The sequence below is a fragment of the Pan troglodytes genome, chromosome 1 (genome assembly GCF_028858775.2).
Source record: "Pan troglodytes isolate AG18354 chromosome 1, NHGRI_mPanTro3-v2.0_pri, whole genome shotgun sequence".
Lineage (NCBI taxonomy): Eukaryota > Metazoa > Chordata > Mammalia > Primates > Hominidae > Pan > Pan troglodytes.
In genome coordinates this window covers 97,722,700-97,748,417 of record NC_072398.2, presented here as the reverse complement: position 1 = coordinate 97,748,417, position 25,718 = coordinate 97,722,700, and the positions used below count along the sequence as shown (strand labels likewise).

Here is a 25,718-nt window from a genome sequence, read left to right as displayed (position 1 = left end):
CGGCAGACGGAGGTTGCAGTGAGCAGAGATCGTGCCACTGCACACCAGCCTGGGCGACAAGAGTGAAACTTCGTCTCAAAAAAAAAAAAAAAGTAAAACCCCATTTCTGTGGAGTTTTGAGCTGCGGTAAGAGGTGTCTACGGGCTTGGAAGGACGGGCTACACCGCTTGCATCAAGACGGCGGCTGCTCTGAGATAGTCCAACTGCATCTTAGTTTCCATTTCGAAAATGAGACTGGCCACTAAATGACTCTAAGGACTCATCAGCACTACCTTTTCCTGAACTAAGAATGTCTAAGACAAATGCTACTAGCAGTTTGAGAGAATACCACATCTGGAGAGGAAGGAAATAAGAACAACACGCAGAAAGACGGAAAGCAAGTAGATCAATGACAGTACTCCTTTGCAAAAGGTGCCAAGAATCTAAAGAAAATAGTCCCCGGGATAAACATGGCGCCCACCGCGGCAGGACATAATCACCAGAAAATAAAGATTCTCCGCCCCATTCCATTTTATAAATCACGGCGCCATCCCAAAAGAAATTTGGGGACCGAGGGAGGAGACTTCGTAAACTAGCTGCAGTGCACTAAGGCTTGGGATGTACTATTAGACCAAGCAGAGATTACATAACACAAGGGATCGGCTCAGCAATCACTCATTTTCCTCCTCCCGCTCAAAACGAGCGCCCCACTCCTTCTCGGAGCGGGAATGGGGCGGGGAGGGCCGCGCACCCCCACCCCCAGGGGCCGCTCCGCCGCCGCCCGCCCCCTCCGCCGCACGGCCTCGCCCCCTCGCCGGCCCCTCCCGCCGCGCCCCGCCGTCTCGCCACCGCCCGCGCCCCCGCCCCTTCCCCAGCGGGCCACCGCCCGCGCCCGCGCCGCCCACTCCTCCGAGACGCCTCGCGCCGAGCGTGCGTGTGGACGTCGGGCTGTGTGCGGGGCCGTGGGGCGCGAGTGCGCGCGCGCGCGCCGCGGCGGGCGCCGGGGGGCGGGGGCGGCCAGCCAGCCGGCAGGCAGGGGCCTCCGCCGCCGGCCCTTCGCGCGGCTCCCGCGGCCCGGGGCGCACGCACACACACTCGCGCTCGCGCGCCGCACCCCGCGGCCGCCCCTGCCGCGGGCCGCGCCGCCACTCGCGGTGGGCGGGGGCGCGCACCGCCGGCCCCCCGCCCCCACCCCCGCGCGTACCGGCCCCATCCCCCTCTCATTGTCTCGCCTCTGAACGCCTCGCCGAGCGAAAAGATAACGGAACCCCCGGGAGCAGGGGGTGGGGAGAGAGAAGGCTCGCTCGCTCACTCACCTCCCGTGGTCGTCGCCGCCGGTAGTCTGACCCGAGGAAGGCGCCGTCGCCTTAAAGGGACCTTACACCCGGCGCCAGAAGGGGGTGGGAGCAGGGGAGGGGACGGGGGCTTGGGGGGAGACGAAGAAGAGGTAACCGTTGAAAGCTCGTCTCCCCAAGGGTGAAAGGAAGCCTCCCTCGGGTTCGAGTGATTCGGGGTGGATTTTTTTCCCGAGGGGGGCGGGGGGGCCCCGAGGGAGGGGGGTGGGGGGGCCAAGGAATGCGGCTCCGTGTACGGGAGCTGGCGCGGGGGAGAGAGACGCCGACTCCCCCCACCGACCCTCTCGCCCCGCGGAGGGATACGGCTCGTCACTTCCGCCCTTCCCTTTTTCACGGCCTCCCAATTGGTCGGAGCGCGCTGCACGTCATGGGCTCATCCAAACCCCTGCCCGGGCTTCTTTTCTAGTCAAGTTTGGCTGGGCCTGCAAATAAATAAATAAAGGAAAACATTTTTTGTAATGAAAAAAGAATAATTAGCTTCAGAAGCTATATCTAAATTTTGGTGAGAAAAATGAGACTTCCAAAGAAAATATTCCCCAATTTACTTGCCTAGAGTTTCCAAGGAAGTGTTGGGAGGCTCCCCCACTTTCCACTCAAGGCTTAGACCCAGTCAAGAGGGAGACTTCATGACACAGGCCAGGTGGTGAGGCCCAGTGGCACCAACAACTGTCATTGGAACAAAGAACAAAATGGCACTCACTCTTTCTCAAGAGACACTCGGCCAAGTAACCTTGTGGCTGTGGCCTTGTTTAAGTGAAGAACTTTTAAAAGCCATTTTGATCCTCAAGCCCTTCTGGATCCTGTAAAGAAGTGGCACACGATTGTTAAAGCGATTATTGTGATGGAAACTGCTTTGCTCCCATTGTGAGTAGATTCAGCAGAGATCCCCAGTTCCAAGAAACCACACACACTCCACATCCTTATGCTTTTTGCTCCAATCAAGGCTGAGATGGGTTGGCTCAAAGAAATTGGTTAGTCCACTCAAACGACCATCCACCTGTTTATTCTTCCCCAGACAAAAACTACCTCTTTTCAGGTAGCTAAGATTTTGTCCTTTATTGCCTTCTGAGATTATAAAAATGTAATATTTTCCTTGAATATTTGAAAATGTTTGCTATTTAAGCAATACACAAATATTTGCTTCAAACCAAATGTGAAATCAAGGTACTTGGTGCAGAAAGGGGAAATCCAGAACTATGTTTATTCGTGTTCTTTATATACACACTCCATTCAAACCACCAGACTGAAAATAGGCAGTGGAAGTAGGCATTCCAAATTGTATGCACCTGCCCGTGTGAGTGTGCACATGTGCATACACATACACACACTGCCACCACCCAGTTTCATTCCATTTCATACCAAAACCATGTGAGTGATTTCCACTAGTGTAGGATGCTTAGGAAGGACTTCATTATTTGAATGAGAAGAATCACTAAATCCTTCTGAAAATACTTCTGAAGACTTTCCAGACCTGATCTGGAGAAGCCCATATTAGGATTATGGGATCAATCACCAAAAGACTACATGAAACTCAAATCCTATTTTATGCTGTCGTGTAATTACTATAATTCATTATATATGTTATATTTACATTATGTATATTACGTTATTAACCTTTGAAAAATTCCAACATATTTTCCCATGCTCTGTCAATTTATTCTCCCAGCCAATGAGATCTAGCGCAGACTATGCCATGTACCGTTGACCAGTAACTGTTAGCATGCTTTATTGAATATGGATCATGCATCCATTCATTCATTCAATGAATATTTATTGGGGGCTGGGCATGGTGGCTAACACCTGTAATCCCAACACTTTGGAAGGCCAAGGGAGGAGGATCACAGCAGTCTGAGGGCAGCCTGGGCAACTTAGCAACATCCCATCTCTACAAAAAAAAAAATTTTTTTTTTAAACAGAGTCTCGCTCTCTCCCCCAGGCTGGAGTGAAGTGGCGCGATCTCGGCTCACTGCAACCTCCGCCTGCTGGGTGCAATTCTCCTGCCTCAGCCTCCTGAGTAGCTGGGACTACAGGCGTGCGCCACGATGCCTGGCTAATTTTTTCTATTTTTAGTAGAGACGGGGTTTCACCAAGCAGGCTGGTCTCGAACTCCTGACCTCGTGATCTGCCCGCCTACACCTCCCAAAGCGCTAGGATTACAGGCGTGAGCCACCGTGCCCGGCCCCAAAAAATTTTTTTCATTAGCTGGTTGTGGTATTCCTAGATACTTGGAAGACTTGGGAGGATCACTTGAGGCCAGGAGTTTGAGACTGCAGTGAGCTATGATGACACTACTTGCACTCTAGCCTGGGAGGGACAGATCAAGATCCTGTCTCAAAAAAAAAAAAATTATTGAGCACATGTACTAGGCACTGTTTTAGGTGCTGGGAATACAGCAGCAGCAACAACAACAAATACCTGAATCTGTGGGATTTATACTCTAGAGGGAAAGAGACATAAAATATACACATAAACAAATTGTTCTATTATCTATTGTTAAATAACAAATGACCCCGAACTTAGTGGCTTAAAACAACAATTTCATTACCTCTCATGGTTCTGGGAGGTAATTAGGCTCAGCTAAACAGTTCTCACTTGGGAGTCTCGTATGCAGTGGCTAGGGCTGAAGTAATCTCAAAAGCTTCCTTACATGTCTGGAAGTTGAGGTTGACTGTTGGCTTGGACCGCAGCTGGGGTTGTTGGCAGACCATTTACAAGTGGCTTCTCCATGTAGCCTGGGCTTCCTCATATCATAGTGGCTGAGTTCCAAGACTGAGTGCCCCAAAAGGACCAGACAGAGATCGTGACCTAGTCTCAGAGGTCATATAGTGTTACTTCCATTACAGTTACAGGATGGAGAGCATAGATCCCCATCTCTCAACGGGAATAGTGGAAATGTCACATTGTAAGAAAGTGTGCGGAAAGGGAAATCTTGTGGCCATCTTGGAAAATGCAATCTGATATACATTATGTAAATAAATATGGATTATATGAAATGGTGATAGGTGCTATGAAGGGTAAAGGGCAGGATAGGGGAATTAGGAGTGTGGTGCAGACATGGGGGTGGAGAATTTGCTATTTTATGTGGGGTGATTGGAGAAGTCCTTGTTAAGGTGACATTTGGGCAAAGACCTGAAGAAAGTGAAGCAAAGTTTAGGTTTTACTTGTAGTGAAAATGAAGCTGCTGGAGGATCATAAAGCAAGTAGTGACACGGCCTGACTCACGTTTTTAAAGGATCACTGTGGCTGCTTGTGAAGAATAACTAATAGAGGCAAGGGCAGATGCAGGGAGACCAGATAGAAGGCTATTGCAATAATCCAGGTGAGAGTTGATGGTAGCTTGGACCAGGATGGGAGTTGTGAAGCTGCTGCTTCAGGTGATTGAGTTCTGTGGTGTGTTACTTACTCCTCTCTATTTTTCTGTCATTTAGTTTGTGCCCTGGGAGACAGTTTTGACCCATAATGCCCAATAAAATGAGTGATGGTGCTATGCCTGCCACCAAGAAATAGAGAAAGTCTATCATGCTGAATGTAAAAGTGGGAGTTTTGCAGGATCTGGAGGCACCTTTGAGGAAATGGGTGTGGAAACAGAGGGTAAAGATCAACAGGCAATTAGGGAATGGAGTGTCTTTTGACGTTGTAAAAGGTATCCTGGCCAGGCGTGGTGGCTCATGCCTGTAATCCCAGCACTTTGGGAGGCCGAGGTGGGTGGATTACAAGATCAGGAGTTTGAGACCAGCCTGGCCAACATAGTGAAACCCCATCTCTACTAAAAATACAAAAATTAGCCAGGCGTGGTGGCACATGCCTGTAGTCCTAACTACTCAGGAGGCTGAGGCAGGAGAATCGCTTGAACCCGGGAGGTGGAGGTTGCAGTGAGCCGAGATCACACCACATCACTCCAGCCTGGGCGACAGAGTGAGACTCCATCTCAGAGAAAAAAAAAAAAAGGAAATGATGAGCAAAGACATTTTATACCTTCAGAAGATTTCAAGGAAACTCTGCCACCTTACATTACAACACTGGTGCAGCACTTCAAAAGAGACTATACAGTTAACACTGCTATTTCCAGAAACGTATTCCTTGTGCTAAAGAGAGAATGCTCATATTAATTTGGACAGTGTTGGAACATTTTGCTTCTTCAGCTAAAACACAGGTTTCCAGAGTGAAGTAACAGAACTGATAGCTTTGGTCTCTCTTTTGGACCATCTGGATAATGGTTTGAACCATCTTGATGATGATGGGAAACCCAAGTAGTAGAACAAATAACCTGAATCAGATCCTTAGAAATCAACTTGTATGTGCCTCTATAACATACTGGGGAGGAATCTGAAAGCCAATCCAGTCTGATATGTTGAAGAAATTTGATCCTAATAGTGGTACTCCTAAAAATTATTCCAGTCTTCAGTAGCCAACTTAGAAACTTTTTCTAAGAAAGAAAGTCAAAGGTTAATGGATGTCCCAAGCTGAGCTTTTCAGTTACATAGCTGGAGAGTGTTTCTTTTCTACAGTTTATGGAAATACTTACTTGCTTCCTTGACTTACGGTTTCTGCCACAAGTTGAAAATTGGGGCTGGGCACGGTGGCTCATGCCTGTAATCCCAGCACTTTGGGAGGCCGAGGCAGGCAGATCACCTGAGGTCTGGAGTTCAAGACCAGCCTGGCCAAAGGTCTTTAGTAGAGATGGTGAAACCCCATCTCTACTAAAAATACAAAAAAATTAGCCAGGCGTGGTGGAACGCGCCTGTAATCTCAGCTATTTGGGAGGCTGAAGCAGGAGAATCACTTGAACCCAGGAGGTGGAGGCTGCAGTGAGCCAGGATTGCACCATTGCACTCCAGCCTGGGCAAGAAGAGTGAAACTCCATCAAAAAACAAACAAACAAACAACAACAACAAAACATACAAAAGAAAATTGGAACCACCTGTAGCTTGGAGAATGTTAAAGAAGAGAGACAAATGATTTCAGCATGTCTTCAAAAGCATTGAGTCATGGATGCCCTCGGTGGCATCATTTTGCTAAAATGCAGACCTAATCACTTATTGTTCAGGTTCAGCGTGAGGTTGACTGGTATGTGTTTGGGCGGGGAGTAGGGAGGCTCAGATGGTGAGGTTAGTCCAGGCAGAAATAAGCTTCGTGGGAGATAATGCCAGATTTCTTTAAGAAATGGGTAACAGCCGAACACGATGGCTCACGCCTGTAATCCCAACACTTTGGGAGGCCGAGGTGGGCAGATCACAAGGTCAGGAGTTTCAGACCAGCCTGACCAAAATAGTGAAACCCCGTCTCTACTAAAAATACAAAAAATTAGCCGGGTGTGGTGGTGCATGCCTGTAATCCCAGCTACCTGGGAGGCTGAGACAGGAGAATTGCTTGAACCTGGGAAGCGAAGGCTGCAGCAAGCCGAGATCACGCCACTGCATAGCATCCCGGGCCACAGTGTGAGACTTCGTCTCAAAAAAAAAAAAAAAAAAGAAAGAAAGAAAGAAATGGGTATCCCACTCTCTGTAATGCACACTCAGGATTGTCAAAGCTGGAACCTCAAAGAGAGCTACTCATTTCAGAAAACGTTAGAGAAAAACAGTAGAGACATTTTTACCATCTGAGCAGCTCCCAGGTTGAAAAGATGGATAGCTGATTGCACTGAGCCTGGGATTCAGCATGTGTATAAGTCAGCATGTGTGGTGGAAGGAAAACATTGAGGTGCTTAACTTGACAGGCAAATTGCCATGAAATAAAGGGCAAGTGGAGATCTACATTTGACCAATGTCAAATTAAAAAATGGGGAAGTTAACAGCTGTGGCTGGATTTTATTTAGGAATATTATTTGCTACCTTCTTATTTTTAGAAGAGTTGGGGACTTTCCTAGAGACACAGGAGGTGAGAAAAAGCCTGAGGAAGTTCTCAGACTGGGTTTCTAAAGGAAGAATTCCCATTAGCTTTCAGTAAGAAGCAATTAAGATCTCTGTCTTCAAAATATATTTCATAAGAAATGCATGAGCAGCAGTGTTATCATCATCAAGAGCTCACTGTGAGTTGCTGCATGGTTTCCTAGGAGGTAATGATGTAGTTTAACTTCGAATTAAATTAATATTTTAAAGAGATACCCAGAAGCAAAGCTATACTTGTCTAATCTAGGTTGTTGCTATGGAGTTGACCAGGTATGATTATCAAGTAATTAAATTGACTCCATAAAGCTTCATGACAAAATAAATTGGACTATTTTATAGGTATGCTTGATATATGACTTGTTCCTGATAATGGATTGCAGAGTAAAATGTAGTAAAAATTCCTTTTCCTCTAGCATACATTCTTTTTAAATTTAGCAGTGTTTATATTTTATTATAGTCATGCATAATTTTCAGAATGCAACTGTGGACAGTAAATAGCTTTTCCAATTCATATTTTTGAAGGACATGAGGATTAATATCATTGTTTTACAGATGAGAAGACTGAGGTATCATTCAGAATTAATTTTTCTTTTTCAGGCAGAGTCTTGCTTTGTTGCCCACGCTGGAGTGCAGTGGTGCAATCTCGGCTCACTGCAGCCTCCATCTCCCCAGTTCAAGTGATTCTGCTGCCTCGGCCTCCCGAGCAGCTGGGATTACAGGTGCCTGCCACCATGCCCGGCTAATTTTTGTATTTTTAGTAGAGCTAGGGTTTCACCATGTTGGCCAGGATTAAATTTTTTAAAGGTTTCTGGTGTAGATAAGTGGTAAGGTCCGTTTGGGTCTTCTCTTATTACTGAATATGTACAATAGGAGTTAGAGGTGGCAAAGGGGCCATCTCCCATGACAGCAAAAGATCATCCATTTTTAATGACTTTTCTGTTACCTGAAACATAGAGGTAATAAAATCTGACAATGTGAGAGTGCCACGATTCACCAGTTTAAAATTATTTTATAGGAGGAAAATGATTTAACTTTCGTTCGTTCAGGAAATAATTCTCATTTCTCAGTTTTCACATAAATGTAGCTGTGTGTATAAGTGCTGTGCATCAGGTGTGAATAAGAGTTTTATCTTTCCTACGAACCTTGCTTCCTGGCAGGCTCTGATCTCTGTTTCTCCTATTCAGAGATCTTATTCCTAGCCTAGAAAAGTGAGTCTTAAACTTTTCTGCATCATGACCCCCTCAAAAATCTCTATAAAAGCTATGAATTATCTCCCCCAGAAAAATGCACATTTGTACATATACACAACATTTTGCAAGCACTTTCAGACTTGAATCCTGTTTCTGGGCTTGTTCATGAACCCCAGTGGACAAGATGCTTCTGGCCAGTCATGGTGGATCACACCTGTAATCCCAGCACTTTGGGAGGCCAAGGTGGGTGGATCACTTGAGGTCAGGAGTTCAAGACTAGCGTGGCCAATATGGCGAAATCCCATCTCTACTAAAAATACAAAAATTAGCCGGGCATGGGGGTGCGGGTCTGTAATTCCAGCTACTCCTGAGGCTGAAGCATGGGAGGCGAAGGTTGCAGTGAGCTGAGATTGTGCCACTGCGCTCCTCCCTGGGTGACAGAGCAAGACTCTGTCTCCAGAAAAAAAAAAAAAAAAAAAGATATGCTTCATTCCCTGTCTTCCTAGAGAAATGACACATTTCTCAATAATCCTATATGAGCATATGTGCCCAAAGAACTAGAGTTTCTTCTCACTCTAACATGTGGCTTATTATTATTATATTACTATTACTATATTACTATTATTATTATTATTTTTGAGATGGAGTCTCACTGTGTTACCCAGGTTGGAGTGCAGTGGTACGATCTCAGCTCACTGCAACCTCCGCCTCCTGGGTTCAGGCAATTCTTCTGCCTCAGCCTCCCGAGTAGCTGGGACTACAGCTGCGTGCCACCACACCTGGCTAATTTTTGTATTTTTAGTAGAGACGGGGTTTCACCATAGTGGCCAGGCTGGTCTCGAACCCCTGACCTCGTGATCCGCCCGCCTTGGCCTCCTAAAGTGCTGGGATTACAGGCGTGAGCCACTGTACCCGGCCATTATTATTATTATTTTACTTCTTCCTTTATCTTTGCCCAAGATGTTCTTTGACATGTAGGAAAGTCCAGGAACCTCTAGAACCCCATAGATGATCAGATAGTCTAGTTACTTCAGCCAGTTGAGTTGATGTAATTGGCATTAAGGAGGTTATTTTGATTCTCCAACCTTGCAAGAATAGTGGCTCTCCTGGGATGCCTGCCTTTACTATATTGACTGTGGCTCACTGAATATTCATGTACTCTCATTTCCCAGCCTCTCTTGTAGCTGTATCAGGGCCTCAAGATTGAGTCCTTGTAAATGGGAATGTAAGTGCAATTGATGGATTACTTCTGGCCCAGAATGTTATTCCTAGCCTAGAAAGTGAATCTTAATCTTTTTTTTTTTTTTTTATGAGACAAAGTCTCTCTCTGTCACCCAGGCTGGAGTGCAGTGGTGTGATTTCAGCCCGCCACCACACCTGGCTAATTTTTTGTATTTTTAGTAGAGACGGGTTTTCACCATGTTAGCCAGGATGGTCTCGATCTCCTGACCTCGTGATCTCTTAACCTTTTTTTTGCATTTTTTAGTAGAAATGGGGTTTCACCATATTGGCCAGGCTGGTCTCGAACTCCTGACCTCAAGAATGTTCTGGGCCAGAAGTAATCCATCAATTGCCCTTCAATTTAAAGGTTGACATGCCTCCTCTTTTCCCATCAAATGAGATGGTAGAACCAGAGTATGGAAGCATCCTAGATTCCTGAGTCACCCCATGAAGTAGAGTTGAACTAGTGAGTTGCCCAGAATACATCAGACTTTACCAGAATAACAACAAAAAAAATTTATTGTGCTAAATCACTGAGATTCCAGGATTAATTTGTTAATGTAGGATAGCCTAATTATACTGACTAATAAACGGGTATAAAGGTTGGACTGAAAAAATAAGAAGTTCCCAGGACACTTTTATGGTTGAGAATGTGAGACAAGGCCAGGTGCAGTAGCTCACGCCTGTAATCCCAGAACTTTGGGAGGCCAAGGAGGGAGGATTGTTTGAGTCCAAAAGTTCAAGAGCAGCCTGGGCAACGTAATGAAACCCTATCTCTACAAAAAGTAAAAAGTTAGTTGGGTGTGGTAGTGCGTGCCTGTAGTCCCAGCCACTGGAGAGGCTGAGGCGGGAAGACTGCTGGAACCCAGGATTTTGAGGCTGCAGTGAGCTATGATTGTGCCATTGCACTCCAGCCTGGGTGGCAGTGTGAGACCTGTCTCTAAACAAAACAAAACACAACAAAAAAGAATGAGAGACAACATGGTGAACTGGATAGAGCCTGATATTAGTTACATTGCAGGGTTGTTATATTAGAGATATAATATATAAAATGTCTAGGCCAATACTTTACAGTAGTTACTCCATAAATGATAGTTTTTACCAATAATTCTTAAGATATAAATATTTTATGGGACATGATAACATTTGACTATACTCATGGATGACAGGCTCCCTATTCTGATTCTTCCCGAGATTTCTTACCTTAAGGTATCTCTTCTAAATACTTTGGGTCTTGGGCTCAAGCATCTTTTATAAAATTGCTTGAAGTAATAACTTCCAAGAAATATGTAGTTATTGTTCTTAATCAGTCAAGCATTTAGTAAAACCCTACTATTTCTTCCACATGTTAATTAACAAAATAGGTAACGTAATATTGCCAAGTGTTAATTTGTGTGGCCCAGGCAATTAAAGAATATGACATATAAAATGATGTTAAATGTATGAGACAGACAGTACCTTCTGGCAAGAGATAGGAAAGATCTGTGCAGGCTCAAGTCTTTGGTGAAAAATTCTTAAAAGGAGTGGGCTCAGACCTTGTCTTAAAGAAGGGGCAGGATGTAGATAAATGAGGGAAAAGAAGAAAGGCATTCCACATGGGCAGCAGATTAATAAAGTTACTGATAAAACCAACAAAGAGGCCAGACGTGGTGGCTCACGCCTGTAATCCCAGCACTTTGGGAGGCCAAGGTGGGTGGATCACGAGGTTGGGAGTTCAAGACCAGCTTGGCTAACATGGTGAAACCCTGTTTCTACTAAAAATACAAAAATTAGCGAGGCATAGTGGTGTGCACCTGTAATCTCAGCTACTCGGGAGGCTGAGGGAGGAGAATCACTTGAATCCGGGAGGCAGAGGTTGCAGTGAGCTGAGATTGTGCCACTGCACTCTAGCCTGGGCAACAGAAAGAGACTCTGTTTCAGAAAAAAACAAAAAAATTAAAAAAAACCACCTAAAATATTAGATTGAATCAAGAAAAATTACTGGGTTTTTTTGTGGGTCAAAAACAATCTAATATCAGCAGTTTCATATCATTTGACCTAATAAAAGCAGCATTTGCGGAGTGATACTCTGGAAGTTTCAACCGTATTGGTAATGTTTTATTTTTTATACTGAGTGGTAGGTTTATAGATTCCTTATATTCTTAATTTTCTTGTGGTTTTAAATATTTCATAATCATCTTTTTAAAATAATTTAAACATTAGCAAAAAAAAGAGTTAAGTCTCATCAAATAATTTAAACAATCTCTTTACGTAATGCTTATTCTCATCAGGAAAATAACACCTGGTTTTCTCAACATCCTCAGACATTCATCCTTTTCTCTAGCTTTTCTCCAGTGTGGTGTCCAATTGTACTGGCGACAAGCATGGCTTGTGCAACATTATGATAAAGAAGAATCCAGAGGGCCGAGTGTGGTGGCTCACGTCTGTAATCCCAGCACTTTGGGAGGCTGAGGCGGGTGGATCATATGAGGTTAGGAGTTCGAGACCAGCCTGTCCAACATGGTGAAACCCCATCTCTACTAAAAATACAAAATTAGCTGGGCATGGTGGAGCGCACCTGTAGTCCCAGCTACTTGGGAGGCTGAGGCAGGAGAATCGCTTGAACCTGGGAGGTGGAGGTTGCAATGAGCCCAGATCCTGCTATTGCACTCCAGCCTGGGCAACAAGAGTGAAACTCCATCTTAAAAAATAATAATAAAAATTAAAAAATAAAGAAGAAGAATCCAGAGACCCCAAGTGGAATGTTCTTTAACTCTTCTGGCCTCTGGGACAATGCCCCTTCTCCATCTGCCCACCGCTTGCCCTACTGGTGTTCGCGGTTGAAATTTGTGGTTCAAGACCGTGTGGGTACAACTTGTGAGCTGGTCCCACTCAGGTTGCCCAGGCCTCGTGGCTCTCCCTCAACCTCCTTTCAACTCTCTGGCTCTACAGGTCCCTCTAAGTTTGTCTGAGGGGCCCCTTTGGCCCTGAACTTGGGGTGGTTCACTCTGCAGTCCTCACTGCAGTGTCACCTTGCCCTACTAAGGCTGCCTCCTCCAGCAAGCTTCTCAGCCACTGTGGCTCTCCCTCATAGCACCCCAGGAAAGCGGGGCCTCAGGGTCCCTTTCTGCCAGACTGTAGTTCACTCACACTTTTATCTGATGTGCCGCGCCACAGGAGGGTACAAGGCATGCCTAGTGTGGTGGCGCATGCCTGTAATCCCAGCTACTCGGAAGGCTGAGGCAGGAGAATTGCTTGAACCCAGGAGGCAGAGGTTGTGGTGAGCGGAGATCGTGCCATTGCGCTCCAGCCTGGGCAACAAGAGCAAAACTCCGTCTCAAAAAAAAAAAAACAACTGTCAATAATTATTATTTTAGTTATATTATTATTGTTTTATCATTTTTCTTATTATTAATATCCTTAGTGGGTAAGTGGGCCGCTATTGACAATGGGGAGTGTTTCCCAACCATCAACACTCTCACCCACACATACACTTGGGCTACTTTTTTTTTTTTTTTAAGATGGAGTTTCGCTCATTACCCAGGCTGGAGTGCAATGGCACCATCTCGGCTCACTGCAACCTCTGCCTCCCAGGTTCAAGTGATTCTCCTGCCTCAGCCTCCCGAGTACCCAGTAGCTAGGATTACAAGTGCCCACCACCACGCCTAGCTAACTTTTGTATTTTTAATAGAGACCCCATCTCTATTAAACCCCTTTCGCCATGTTGGCCAGGCTGGTCTTGAACTCCTGACCTCAAGTGATCCACCTGCCTTGGCCTCCCAAAGTGCTGGGATTACTGGTATGAGCCACCGCACCGGGCCCAATTTGGGTGTTTTAATCCAAACGTTAAGCTAATGAAAGTGGCCAGATTGGAGTGTGTGTAATGGGGGGAAGAAATGGGTGTAAAGATAGAAAGTTTCAGTCACAAACTTGTTAGCATGACAGAGAGCTCCCCTACTTGAGAAGGGACAAAGTCAATTCAAGACCTTTGGGCTTTCTGGCTGGATGCGGTGGCTCATGCTTATAATCTCAACACTTTGGGAGGCCAAGGCAGGTGGATCACCTGAGATCAGGAGTTCGAGAACAGCTTGACCAAAATGGTGAAACCCCGTCTCTACTGAAAATACAAAAATTAGCCGGGCGTGGTGGTGTGCGCCTGTAAATCCAGCTACTAAGGAGTCTGAGACAGGAGGATTGCTTGAACCCAGGACACAGAGGTTGCAGTGAGCTGAGATTGCGCCACTGCACTCCAGCCTGGGCAACAGAGCAAGACTCCATCTCAAAACAAACAAACAAACAAAGACCTTCAGGCTTTCATATAACCTATATGGGTGGATAAAATTTTAGAAATAAATAATAAGGGGAAAAAGATAAATAAAAATTCAAATTTTAAAATAAAGTAAAATAGATCCATGGGGGTATCTGATGACATGATATTCCAGCAACTCAGATTTCTCTGGGACTCCACTGGAGACAGATCTTTCAGGCACATTTGTAATATGTCCACTGCCCAGGGGACAGGATAGAAGAGCCATAGAAAAAAAGGGAACTTGGCAGAATTGCCTTTGTATAACTTTCTTTCAGTAAAGAAAGTTATAGCTTTCTTTACTGAAATAATAGCTTTAAAGAGGCAAATTATTCACAAATCATTAGTAGGAAATGTTGAGATGAGATGATAAGCAAGAAAGGTAATTAAAGTCTGTACTATTCTTAAAATGAAATACTGTCTAAGTATAGAGGAATAAATTAGATGACTTTTCAACCTTTCCAATCTACGCATCCTTAAAAAGTTCCACTGTCTAGCACAGTGGTTTTTAAACATTTTTTGACAGCCACCCACAGTAAAAAGCATATTCTACATCTTGACTGGCTACACACAAACACACAGTACTTTTCATGATTCAGATTGCATCAAAGACTACTGATATTCACTATGTGATAGCTTTCTATTCTCTTTTATTACACCTTTTTTTTTTTTTTTGAGACAGTGTCTTGCTCCGTTGCCCAAGCTGGAGTGCAGTGGCTTATAAAACATGGCTCACTGCAGCCTTGAACTCCTGGGCTCATGCAGTCCTCCTGCCTCAGCCTCTGGAGTAGCTGGGACCACAGAAGTGCACCACCACACCCGGCTAGTTTTATTTTTATCTGTAGAGATGGGATCTCCCTATGTTGCCCAGTCTGGTCTCCAACCTGGGGCCTCAAGTGATCCCCCTGCCTCGGCCTCCCAAAGTGCAGGGATTACAGCTTGGGCCACTGTGCCCAGCCCTTTCTTCCATCATTCCGTCCTCTCCTTCCTTCTTTATACTGCTTGTCAAACTGATTTTGCCACCCAGTTTGAAAAAGAAGGTCTAGAGGATTATCCCAATCATTAACTATTTCTGCAGGTTAGCTTACCTTTCCAGAATACAGAATAGAATTCAGTAAACTGCCTCAAAGAGCAGTTTCTAGATTTGACTTCTTCCTCTAGGGTTTATGAAGTCATCATTCTCAAGTGACCTGGATTTCCCTATACGTGAACCTCATGACGTGGGAGCCCGGGGTAGGGAGGGACAGATAACATGAGAATCAATAGAAAGAACTGCAAGGTCTGAAGACAAGAACCATTTGTCTAGTGGAGTCTATTTTATATCCATTTTTTTAAAATCTCCATTTAAGATATTTAGCTTCAACGTGCACCTTGACCAATTAATCCAACAAACAAAACTCTGGCTTGGGGGCCCAGTTACTCACTTTCATGGAAAGAGACCTCTGTTTTTAGAACCAGGGATCTTGTGAGTCCCTCCCACGTCCCCAGCCCTTCTCTGGCCTCGGGTAACTTTTCCCTCCAGTTTGGTGGAAGGTTACATTAGAAGAAAATAGTCCCTACCGTCTAGAAAGTTTTCGGGTGGGGGGGAAAGGGCGTTGGACGTGCGGGTGGGTGGGTATACCGGGAAGGGACAGCTGGAGCCGCGAAGGCGCGGGGGCCCGCGGCGCGTGGGTGTGGAGGCCGCGGGGCGGCAGGAGGCACTGGGAAGCGGGGTGAAGAGCACCGAAGTCCAGAAAAGGGCAGTGTCCGCCCTGCGCTCCTCTGCTGGCGCCCGCAACCCGGGAGGGAGCGGCGAGGCTCCGGAGGGTGGGATTCGAGGTCTGAACCCTCGAGTGGGCTTGGGTTTTCAGGAGCCGCCTTTTCTTATTGATCATTTCTCTTTTGTCATCATAATCTCTTGGCCTCAGACTGAGTTAAGGGAGCCATAGTAGGAGTGCAGAAAATGAAGTGGAGGGAAAAAAAAATGTGATATTTAAAATATAGTTTTTCCTACTTTCTTTTTCTCTCTTAAATTAATTTAGATGTAAATAACATTTTAACATGGCCCAACATCAGGCTCCTAGGCTCTGGCTGCTGGTCTCACTTGACACCAGAATAAGATTTTGGTGTGCTAGTAATTTTGCCAAATGGAGGCCTACTCCCCAAAACATCACCGTGGTGCACGATGAACATTTCTGTAGGTGATGACGTGGAGTTTTTGTTTTACTTCATTCTAATACATGTCCCTGCTTCAAGTGGGTAAAATTATACCTAGCTCAGCCCAGGTTTAATTCAGATTATTTAAAAAATTTCAGTGGCAAGTAATTTACGAGCTTCTCTTTATTAAGATTTAGGAAATTTTGCTTTATTGCGCATGCATTTTAAGTATTTTTTTGCTGTGTTCTTAGTGTAGATAGAAAACAACCTGTCACTGTCTCCTAGTTGGCCCTGTCAACAAACATTTGAGAAGTGCTTAGATCAGAATGCTGCTGAGTACTACAAATTAAACAATCTGATGTACTTGTTAATTTCATTACAAACAGCAGTTAGGATTTCATATACATATAGTCTGTACCATGCTATATATCAGAAATCTTTGTAAATATAAACTCCTTAAATATAGGGACCCAGTTTTATTCTTCAGCGAAAGGGAGTTAATCTCCTTTTGGTGTTGTGCATTTAGAAGGATCTCGGATGTAAGAGGCTCATTAAATGATAGCTGTTAGTATTATTTATCTTGGTATCTTCCAAAGGGCTTTGCACATGGCTAACACTAAGAAATATTGGTTGAATGAATGAAGGTGCCATGTCCCATACTGCGGTATACACAGAGAAAAGACCAGGATGGGGACACTAGCACAGTGATTTCATTTCATCAGTGAAGCTTTGTGTGGAAGTATCCCTCCTGCAGCCCTTTTACCAGATGCAGGCTCCCTTGACCTTGGATTGTGGACCACTTAAAATTTTCGGGGGAAAAAGTGTGCCTAATTAGCTAGTAGGGCCTAACCTCTTGTCAAGATGGAACTTGAGAAGTTTGTCTAAGTATGGAAAAGCTAAGCTCACTTGACACAGATCACGGGAAGAAAGATTTCTGCATGTTATTCAAGTTATTCACGTCAAAAGCGATTAGGGGGCCCCAGCTTCCATTACATCATTCATTAGGAAAATGTGTGCTGGGAGCTCTGCAAATCACATGATTTGATGGAGGCATTGAGACTGGGTTTCTTGTGTGTCTGCCCTTGGCCATATTCAGTTTTTAGTATGTTTGGAAAAGGCTGAAGCAGAACATGAAGATCTAGTTTATTTTAATGCTGTCAGACGGCTAAATGGTGGAAACTTGTTGAAGAGATTTACTGAGCTGTTTCCTTAGATTGAAGACTTTAGAGAATTAATTAAATTCTCTAAATTTAATTAATTCTGAGAGATACAACATGCCAGACCCCTACTGACTCTAAGAGTGTACTTTCTTACTGATATGATGTGATAGCTGAGCACAGTATATGTGAAACTGCTGGGGAGTAATACAAGAGCAGTGCTGATGTGTTCTAAGACATGCAGGTGTTCAGATGAGAACTGGCCGTGACAACTGAGTCAGCCAGGCACTGGACTCATTTCCTTTTGCTTAAGCACCATGAGCTCAGTAGAAGCACAGACTTTCACAAGGTGCTGAACTACTTGGTGAAAATGAAGTCACAATTTTGGAAGAGCTTCACTGATTTTGATGTGTAGGTATTGTTTCACGTTTTAGCTGTTGCTTTTAGAATGCATGCCTTAAGATGGTTCTCAGTTATCATGCTATATCTATGCCACGCCATTTCTAGAGCAAGTAACTTAGCTGAAAGTGACTATACCTATAAGAAAACAAATATCCCTGTAGAGACATTTGTAGATGAATTGTGGAAGTACTCTAAAATTTTTGGCCAGATTTTGGGGAATGTTTGAGTCTAGCTGGTACAGAAAGTACATTCTGTTTTATGAAAATAGCAACATTGAAGTGAAAAGATATCATTAATGTATACATGTAGTCAGAAATTGAATGTGCCCTGGCTGATTGCAATTTATTTATTCACTTATTAATGCGTATTTATTGAGTACAAGGCCTTAGAGTTTCCTCAGTTCTTATAGTCTGTAACAGTGCCATTCCATAGGAATGTAATGAGAGCCACATATATAATTTAAAATTTTCTAGTAGCCACATTAAAACATTAAAAAGAAACTGATAAAATTAATGTTAATATTAATATATTTTATTTCACCAAATATATCTAAAAATATATCTAAAATATTATCCTAATATGTAATTAATATACTTTTATTGTTGTTTTTTTTTTTTTTGGGGGACAGGGTCTCACTCTGTCACCCAGGCTGGAGTGCAGTGACACAATCATGGTTCATTGCAGCCTCAACCTTCTGGGCTCAGATGCTCCTCCCACCTCAGCCTCCTGAGTAGCTGAGACCACAGGCATTTGCCACCAGCTAATTTTTTGTAGAGACAGGATTTCCCATGTTGCCCAGGCTGGTCTCCAACTCCTGGGCTCACGCGATCCACTCGCCTTGGTCTCCTGAAGTGCAGGGATTACAGGCATGAGCCACTAGAAATTATTAACAAATTATTTTACATTCTTTGTTTTGAATTAAGTTTCTCGAATTTACTTACAGCAAATCTTACATTGCACTAGCCACATTTCAGGTACTAAAAAACTACATGTGATTAATGGTTACCATACTGGGCAGTCCATGTCTAGAGAGAAATACAGATGTGTAATTTGTAAACAGGTAAACAGATAATTTCTTTTCTTTTTCTATTTTTCTTTTTTTTTTTGAGACAAATTCTCACTCTCCCAGGCCGGAGTGCAGAGGCTCAGTGCAGCCTCCACCCCCTGGGCTCAAGCGATCCTCCCAGCTAACCTCCCCAACTCCCCACCCCAGCAGCTGGGACTACAGGTGGGTACCACCATGTCCAACTAATTTTTATAGAGATAGGTTTTCATCATGTTACCCAGACTAGATAATTTTAATTAAATGTAATAAAGGCTATGATGAGAAAAGTACACTCATCATACAATGAAAGCATAGAAAAGGGGCTTAGTTCCTCCAGTTTTTCCTCCTAAAATCTCATAATTCTCTCTGCTTCTCTGCATCCTGCCTGCCACGACTCTAATCTAAGCCAGATTATCTCTCTCCTAGACTTGCACAACAGCTTCCGAAATTGTCTACCTGCATCTATCCCTGCCCCTGTTTGCAGATAAAGTGAGCTTTTAAAAACGCCCACCAGATCATGTCATTCCTCTGTTTAAAACCTTAAATATATGATGAACACATTGGACAAGTGTGAGATGATGTACATAAAGCGCCCAGCCCAAAGGTTCTGCTCACTGAGTTTAGTTCTCCTCGTTTCTTCCTTTCACTGTCTTTTTTCTTCCTCTTACTTTCCTCCCCAGCTCCTTCCTCTTATCACCTATCAGTCTCTTATCATCTGAATTTCTTTTTTTTCTTCCTTCTCACTTGCTTTCCATTTTTTTCTTCCATCTTTACTTTCTCTCCTTTCTGCTTTAGTTTATTTTAATATAGAATTTAAATAGATTTAGAAATTCATTCTTTAATTATTTACTTCTGAGTTCCAAGCTCTTCATTTAAAAATCAAAAGAGTACTGGGCACTGTGGCTCACGCCTGTAATCCCAGCACTTTGGGAGGCCGAGGTGGGCGGATCACCTGAGGTCAGGAGTTCGAGACCAGCCTGGCCAACATGGTGAAAACCTGTCTCTACTTAAAATACAAAAATTAGCCAGGCGTGGTGGCAGGGGCCTGTAATCCCAGCTACTCAGGAGGCTGAGGCAGGAGAATCGCTTGAACCCAGGAGGTGGCGGTTGCAGTGAGCCGAGATTGCACCATTGCACTCCAGCCTGGGGGACAAGAGCGAGACTCCGTTTCAAAATAAATAAATACATAAATAAAAATAAAAATAATAAAAAGAGCTTGGCCAGGTGTGGTGGGTCACACCTATAATTCCAGCATTTTGGGAGGCCAAGGTGGGTGGATCACTTGAGGTCAGGAGTTCAAGACCAGACTGGCCTGGCCAACGTGGTGAAAACCCGTTTCCACTAAAAGTACAAAACTTAGCCAGGTGTGGTGGTGCACACCTGTAGTCCCAGCTACTGAGGAGGCTGAGGCAGGAGAATCACTTGAACCTGGGAGGCAGAGGTTGCAGTGAGCCAAGATCACACCACTGCACTCCAGCCTGAGTGACAGAGTGAGACTCTGTCAAAAACAAATAAACAAACAAACAAAAAAAAAACTTGACCTTTTATCAGGATTAAATTAAGGTGCTTTTTACTTCAGCATGGTCTTCAGTTAATTTTTTTTGTAGGTTGGAGAGCTTCTTTAGAAAAATGCATATAGTTTCCCAGAAGGAGGAAAGCAATCCCCTTCACATTGTATAGGGAGAAAATGGTGCAGTCACTTAGAAAGGGTCATGTGGTGGTGATTTGAAACAAGTCAGAAGAACCCAGGCTCTCGCCACAGCCCTTCCTCTCTTAGGCAAATTTCTGCCTCCTGGCAGTAGAGCAGTGAGGCAAGTTAATTATTCAGTGTTTGTGGAGGTCAATAAATAAATGAAATACCTAATTAAATAAACTTTTGGAGTGCTGAGAGCAGGCAGTTTCCTTAACTTAACACATTTCCTTTGGAGGACCAGTTCTCTTCCTTGAAAGAACAAATCTAGCCATATGGGCTGTTTCCTTTTAGTTCTGAGAAGGTGGATTTATGACCCTCTGTGTACTCATCTTTCTGTTTCTGTCTCTGACATAGACAACTCTGCCAGGTGCCAGCACTCCTTCTACCTCCGCTGAAAGCAAGGAGACATCCTGAAATTACAGAAGGAAGAAAGGAAGTTACAATTCAAGAAGGACTTCTTGCTGCCAAGGCACAGTAGCACCAATACAAAACAAATGAGGGAGGATTTTAGCCTAGAAAATATGTCTCTGTGGAAAAAAGACCCCCCCGCCCCCCCATCCCAGGTCTGGCCCAAAGGAGGGCCTCCCTCCGGTAAGGCTTGGGCATTCACATTCAGAATCCACTAACATTTGTTGAGCAGATACTGCATACAAGACAGCTCCATATACATCTTCTTCTATACCATTTTAATCTTAGAGAAGCCTTCCAATGTTTTCCCAAATGAAGTCTTATCTTGAAATGAGACTCTGTAGACTTAAACCAACTACAGAAACACTTTAGTATTAAGGTGCCACCCACGCTGAAACATTTTTCCTAGCTTTGACCATTGCTCTGTGAACATCCAGAGCCTGTTTACCACATTCCATTCCAACAGCTTGTTCTTAATCTCTCACTTCAGAGATTTACTGAGCTCTTTCTGAAAAGAATTACTCTTGTGAAAGAAACAGTAGCAGCATGTTATATTAGTTAGGATAGACTAATTGCTATAACACATAGACCCAAATAAGAATAATGGCTTGCCCAGGTGTGGTGGCTCACGCCTGTAATCCCAGCACTTTGGGAAGCCAAGGTGGGAGGATCACTTGAGGTCAGGAGTTTGAGAACAGCCTGGCCAGTATGGTGAAACCCCCATCTCTACTAAAAATCCAAAAAAAATAGCTGGCATGGTGGCTGGCACCTGTAATCCCAGCTACTCGGGAAACTGAGGCAGGAGAATCACTTGAACCCAGGAGGTTGAGGTTACAGTAAGCTGAGATCGCGCCACTGCACTCCAGTGTAGGTGACAGAGCAAGACTCTGTTTCTAAAAAAAGAAAAAAGAATAATGACTCAGATACAATAGACATTTATTTCTTGCCCTTTGGGTGGCAGGACACTTCTCCTCCATACAGCTATTTCAGGAATTCAGGATATGAAGGCCTGCCATGCAAAAGGCATGGAAGAGCATATGTGGGAAAATTTTATGGGCCTAGAAGTAGGGTATATCCCTCGAAATGGGCTCCACAGATTGGTGTTGGTTTGCAAATAGTTTGTTACTGGTACTTGACAATATAAGAATAGAAACGGAAAGTAAACCTTTAGAAAGCTTTATAGCAATCTGGGGCCAGGCGCGGTGGCTCATGCCTGTAATCCCAGCACTTTGGGAGGCCAAGGCAGGTGGATCACTTGAGGTCAGGAGTTCAAGACCAGCCTGGCCAACATGGTGAAACCCCGGCTCTACTAAAAATACAAAATTAGCCGGGCATGGTGGTGTGCGCCTATAGTACCAGGTACTCAGGAGGCTGAGGCAGGAGAATCGCTTTGAACCCAGGAGACGCAGGTTGCAGTGAGCCAAGATCACGCCACTGTACTCCAGCCTGGGCAACAATATCAAAACTTCGCCTCAAAAAAAAAAAAGTTTTATAGCAATTTTGATACAGTAATTATCTGTTGAATCTAAAATTTAAAAATTGGGTCTGGGTGCGGTGGCTCATGCCTGTAATCCCAGCACTTTAGGAGGCCGAGGAAGGCAGATCACTTGAGGCCAGGAGTTCGAGACCAGCTTGGCCAACATGGTGAAACCTCGTCTCTACTAAAATTACAAAAATTAGCTGGGCATGGTGGTAGCCACCTGTAATCCCAGCTACTCAAGAGGCTGAGACAGTGAACCCAGGAGGTGGAGGTTGCAGTGAGCTGAGATCACGCCACTGCACTCCAGCCTGGGTGACAGAGTGAGACTTTATATATATGGCTTAATTTTCTTTTTTTTTTTATAATTAACATTTTATATTTTTAAAAAATATAAAAAAACTGAACTCACTGCCTTTGGACTGTAAGAATATAAGGAAAAAAATTGAACTCACCATTGGTAAAGGGTCATAAAGTTTTTATGACAAAGGAAATAGATGCCCTGATATTAAGAAGACAACAAGAATTTAAAAGACCTTTAGTTCTCGGGAACCAGCACTAAAAAACTCTGATTCAGAACCCTCAGAAATGAGGCAAAGATGATAGATGAAATGTTTCAAACTGTGTTAACAAACAGTGCAATCAGAGGAAAAGACAGGAGCAGCACAGAGAACAGCATTGACAATTTTAAGAGATGAGGGCAACCACCCTACCCAAAATTCATCACCTTTTTCTTGGAAGGGGCCTGGAAATTAAGTACAACTTGGAAAGCAGGGACTAAGAGAACATTGTATTAAATAACTCTTCCCGCCGGGCGTGGTGGCTCATGCCTATAATCCCAGCACTTTGGGAGGCTGAGGTGGGTAAATCACAAGGTCAGGAGTTTGAGACCAGCCTGGCCAAGAGACCAGCCTGGCCAATATGGTGAAACCCTGTCTCTCCTAAAAATACAAAAACTAGCCAGGCGTGGTGGTGGGTGCCTGTAATCCCAGCTACTCGGGAGGCTGAGGCAGGAGAATTGCTTGAACCTCGGAGGTGGAGGTTGCAGTGAGCCAAGATTGCATCATTGCACTCCAGCCTGGGCGACAGAGTGCGACTCCAACTCAAATAAATAAATAAATAAATAACTCACTCTTCCCTTAAATATGATCTGGCCACAGGACCAACTCTGTAAACAGGGTAATTTTTTTCCCTATGGTAATGTAAAAAGTCAATTAAATTTCCTTTTTTCTTTTTCTCTGTTTATGATTCTTCATCATTCAGCTTAAAAAGTCAGGTAATCTTGACTAGGTGTGGTGGCTCATGCTTGTAATCCCAGCACTTTGGGAGGCTGAGGTGGGCAGATCACCTAAGGTCAGGAGTTTGAGACCAACCTGGCCAACATGGTGAAAACCGCATCTCTATTAAAAATACAAAAATTAGCTGGGCATGGTGACAGGCACCTGTAATCCCAGCTACTCGGGAGACTAAAGCAGGAGAATCTTTTGAATCCAGGATGCGGAGGTTGCAGTGAGCCAAGATTGCACCACTGCACTCCAGCCTGGGTGACAGAATGAGACTCTTTCTCAAAAAAAAAAAAAAGTCAGATAATCAAAAGACACTTTTTACTGTTCTAAATTATAGGATTTTCAACATTGTTTCTATCTAATTCAGCATCATTTTACAATTTTATTTAAAAGTAGTTAATTGGATGGGCATGGTGGGTCACACCTGTAATCCCAACACTTTGGGAGGCCGAGGCAAGAGGATTGCTTAAGTCCAGGAATTCAAGGCCAGCCTGAGAAACATGGTGAGACCCTGACTTTAAAAAGAAAAAAAAGGGGAGTGGGCAAAAAAAAAAAAAAAAAGAAATTGATTCAGGCCTGCCTTAGTCTGAAAAAATTTTTTACTTTCCTATGGACAGTACCTCAGCTTGGTCCAAAATATTTCCCCCATTACTGTTTCTGAAAAAGGATGTCAGAGATGCTATTTCAAATCACTGAAGACTAAGTTGAGCCTGCTAATATTGGAGAGAACAAACTTGAAGGCAAGGAAGGTTTAACCCCAACACTGCTAAGTATCCTGCTACTACTGGATAGGAGATGACTATCAGGAGTTTAGGTCTTCTTGGTCACCAAAGCCATCTGGCCAGTGGGACAGGGCCCTGCTACCTTGATTTCTCTTCTACCAAAGTCTCAATTTCAGAAATTCTTCACTAAAAATTCTTGGTTGGGTGCAGTGGCTCATGCTTGTAATCCTAGCATGTTGGGAGGCCAAGGAGGGCAGATCACCTGAGCTCAGGAGTTCAAGACCAGCCTGGACAACATGGCAAAACCCCATCTCTACAAAAAATATAAACATTTTGGCTGGGCGCGGTGGCTCTGACCAGGCGCGGTGGTTCATGCCTGTAATCCCAGCACTTTGGGAGGCTGAGGCGGGTGCATTGCTTGAGTTCAGGAAGTTAGAGACCAGCCTGACCAACATGGTGAAACCCAGTCTCTACTAAAAATACAAAAATTAGCCGGGCATGGTGGCAAACACCTGTAATCCCAGCTACTTGGGAGGGTGAGGCAGGAGAATGGCTTGAACACGGGAAGCAGAGGTTACGATGAGTCAAGATCGGCCAGGCACAGTGGCTCACGCCTGTAATCCCAGCACTTTGGGAGGCCGAGGCGGGCAGATCATGAGGTCAGGAGTTCAAGACCAGCCTGGCCGAGATGGTGAAACCCCCATCTCTACTAAAAAAAAATACAAAAAATTAGCTGGGCGCAGTGGCAGGCATCTGTAGTCCCAGCCACTCAGGAGGCTGAGGAAGGAGAATCATTTGAACCTGGAGGATGGAGGTTGCAGTGAGCCGAGATCGTGCCACTGCACTCCAGCCTGGGTGACAGAGTGAAACTCCGTCTCAAAAAAAAAAAAAAAAAAAAAAACAATGAGCCAAGATCACACCATTGCACTCCAACCTGAGTGACAAAGCGAGACTCTGTCTCAAAAAAAAAAAAAAAAAAAAAAAAAAAAAAATCAGCCAGGCATGGTGGCACATGCCTATAGTCCCAGCTACTCCAGAGGCTTAAGCCTGGGAGGCAGAGGTTGCAGTAAGCTGAGATCACACCACTACACTCCAGCCTGGGTGACAGAGCAAGACCCTGTCTAAAAAAAAAAAAAAAAAAAAAAAAAAAAAAAAAAAAAAAAAAAAATTGAAAAAGCAATTTGGGCTTTGTTTTTTAATGTCTTTATTTTATTTTATTTTGTAGTTCTAGTAACTAATTTTTGGCGTATTTTACAAAAATGTTGGCCCATAATGCATTACAAGGAAAAAAATCTTGTTCCTCACCACATACGGTTTGAGAAGCACTAGTATATGTTACATTCCTTTATATTTGTTCTGCTAGAACTCAATCTCATGGTCACATCTAACTGTAGCAGAAACTGGAAATGTGATCTAGCTATATGCAATGGGAAAAGAGAAGAACACAGAACTTGGTGAACGCTAGAAGTCTCTG

The 25,718-nt window shown here is 44.1% G+C and overlaps 1 protein-coding gene across 3 annotated transcripts in view; it reads right to left on the bottom strand.

Annotated features, from left to right (window-relative positions):
• Positions 1–12,948, bottom strand: part of POGZ (pogo transposable element derived with ZNF domain) — a 67,757-nt gene extending 54,809 nt beyond the window's left edge. For 2 of the 3 annotated variants that reach the window (XM_003308377.6, XM_063797579.1), the window contains exon 1: positions 1,296–1,668. The gene's annotated coding sequence lies outside the window, so the exon portion shown is untranslated. Of the gene's footprint in view, positions 1–1,295; positions 1,757–12,762 lie in introns of those variants that run through there. The other variant, XM_009431318.4, reaches the window with a different exon arrangement.
• Positions 12,949–25,718: the final 12,770 nt, after the last annotated feature.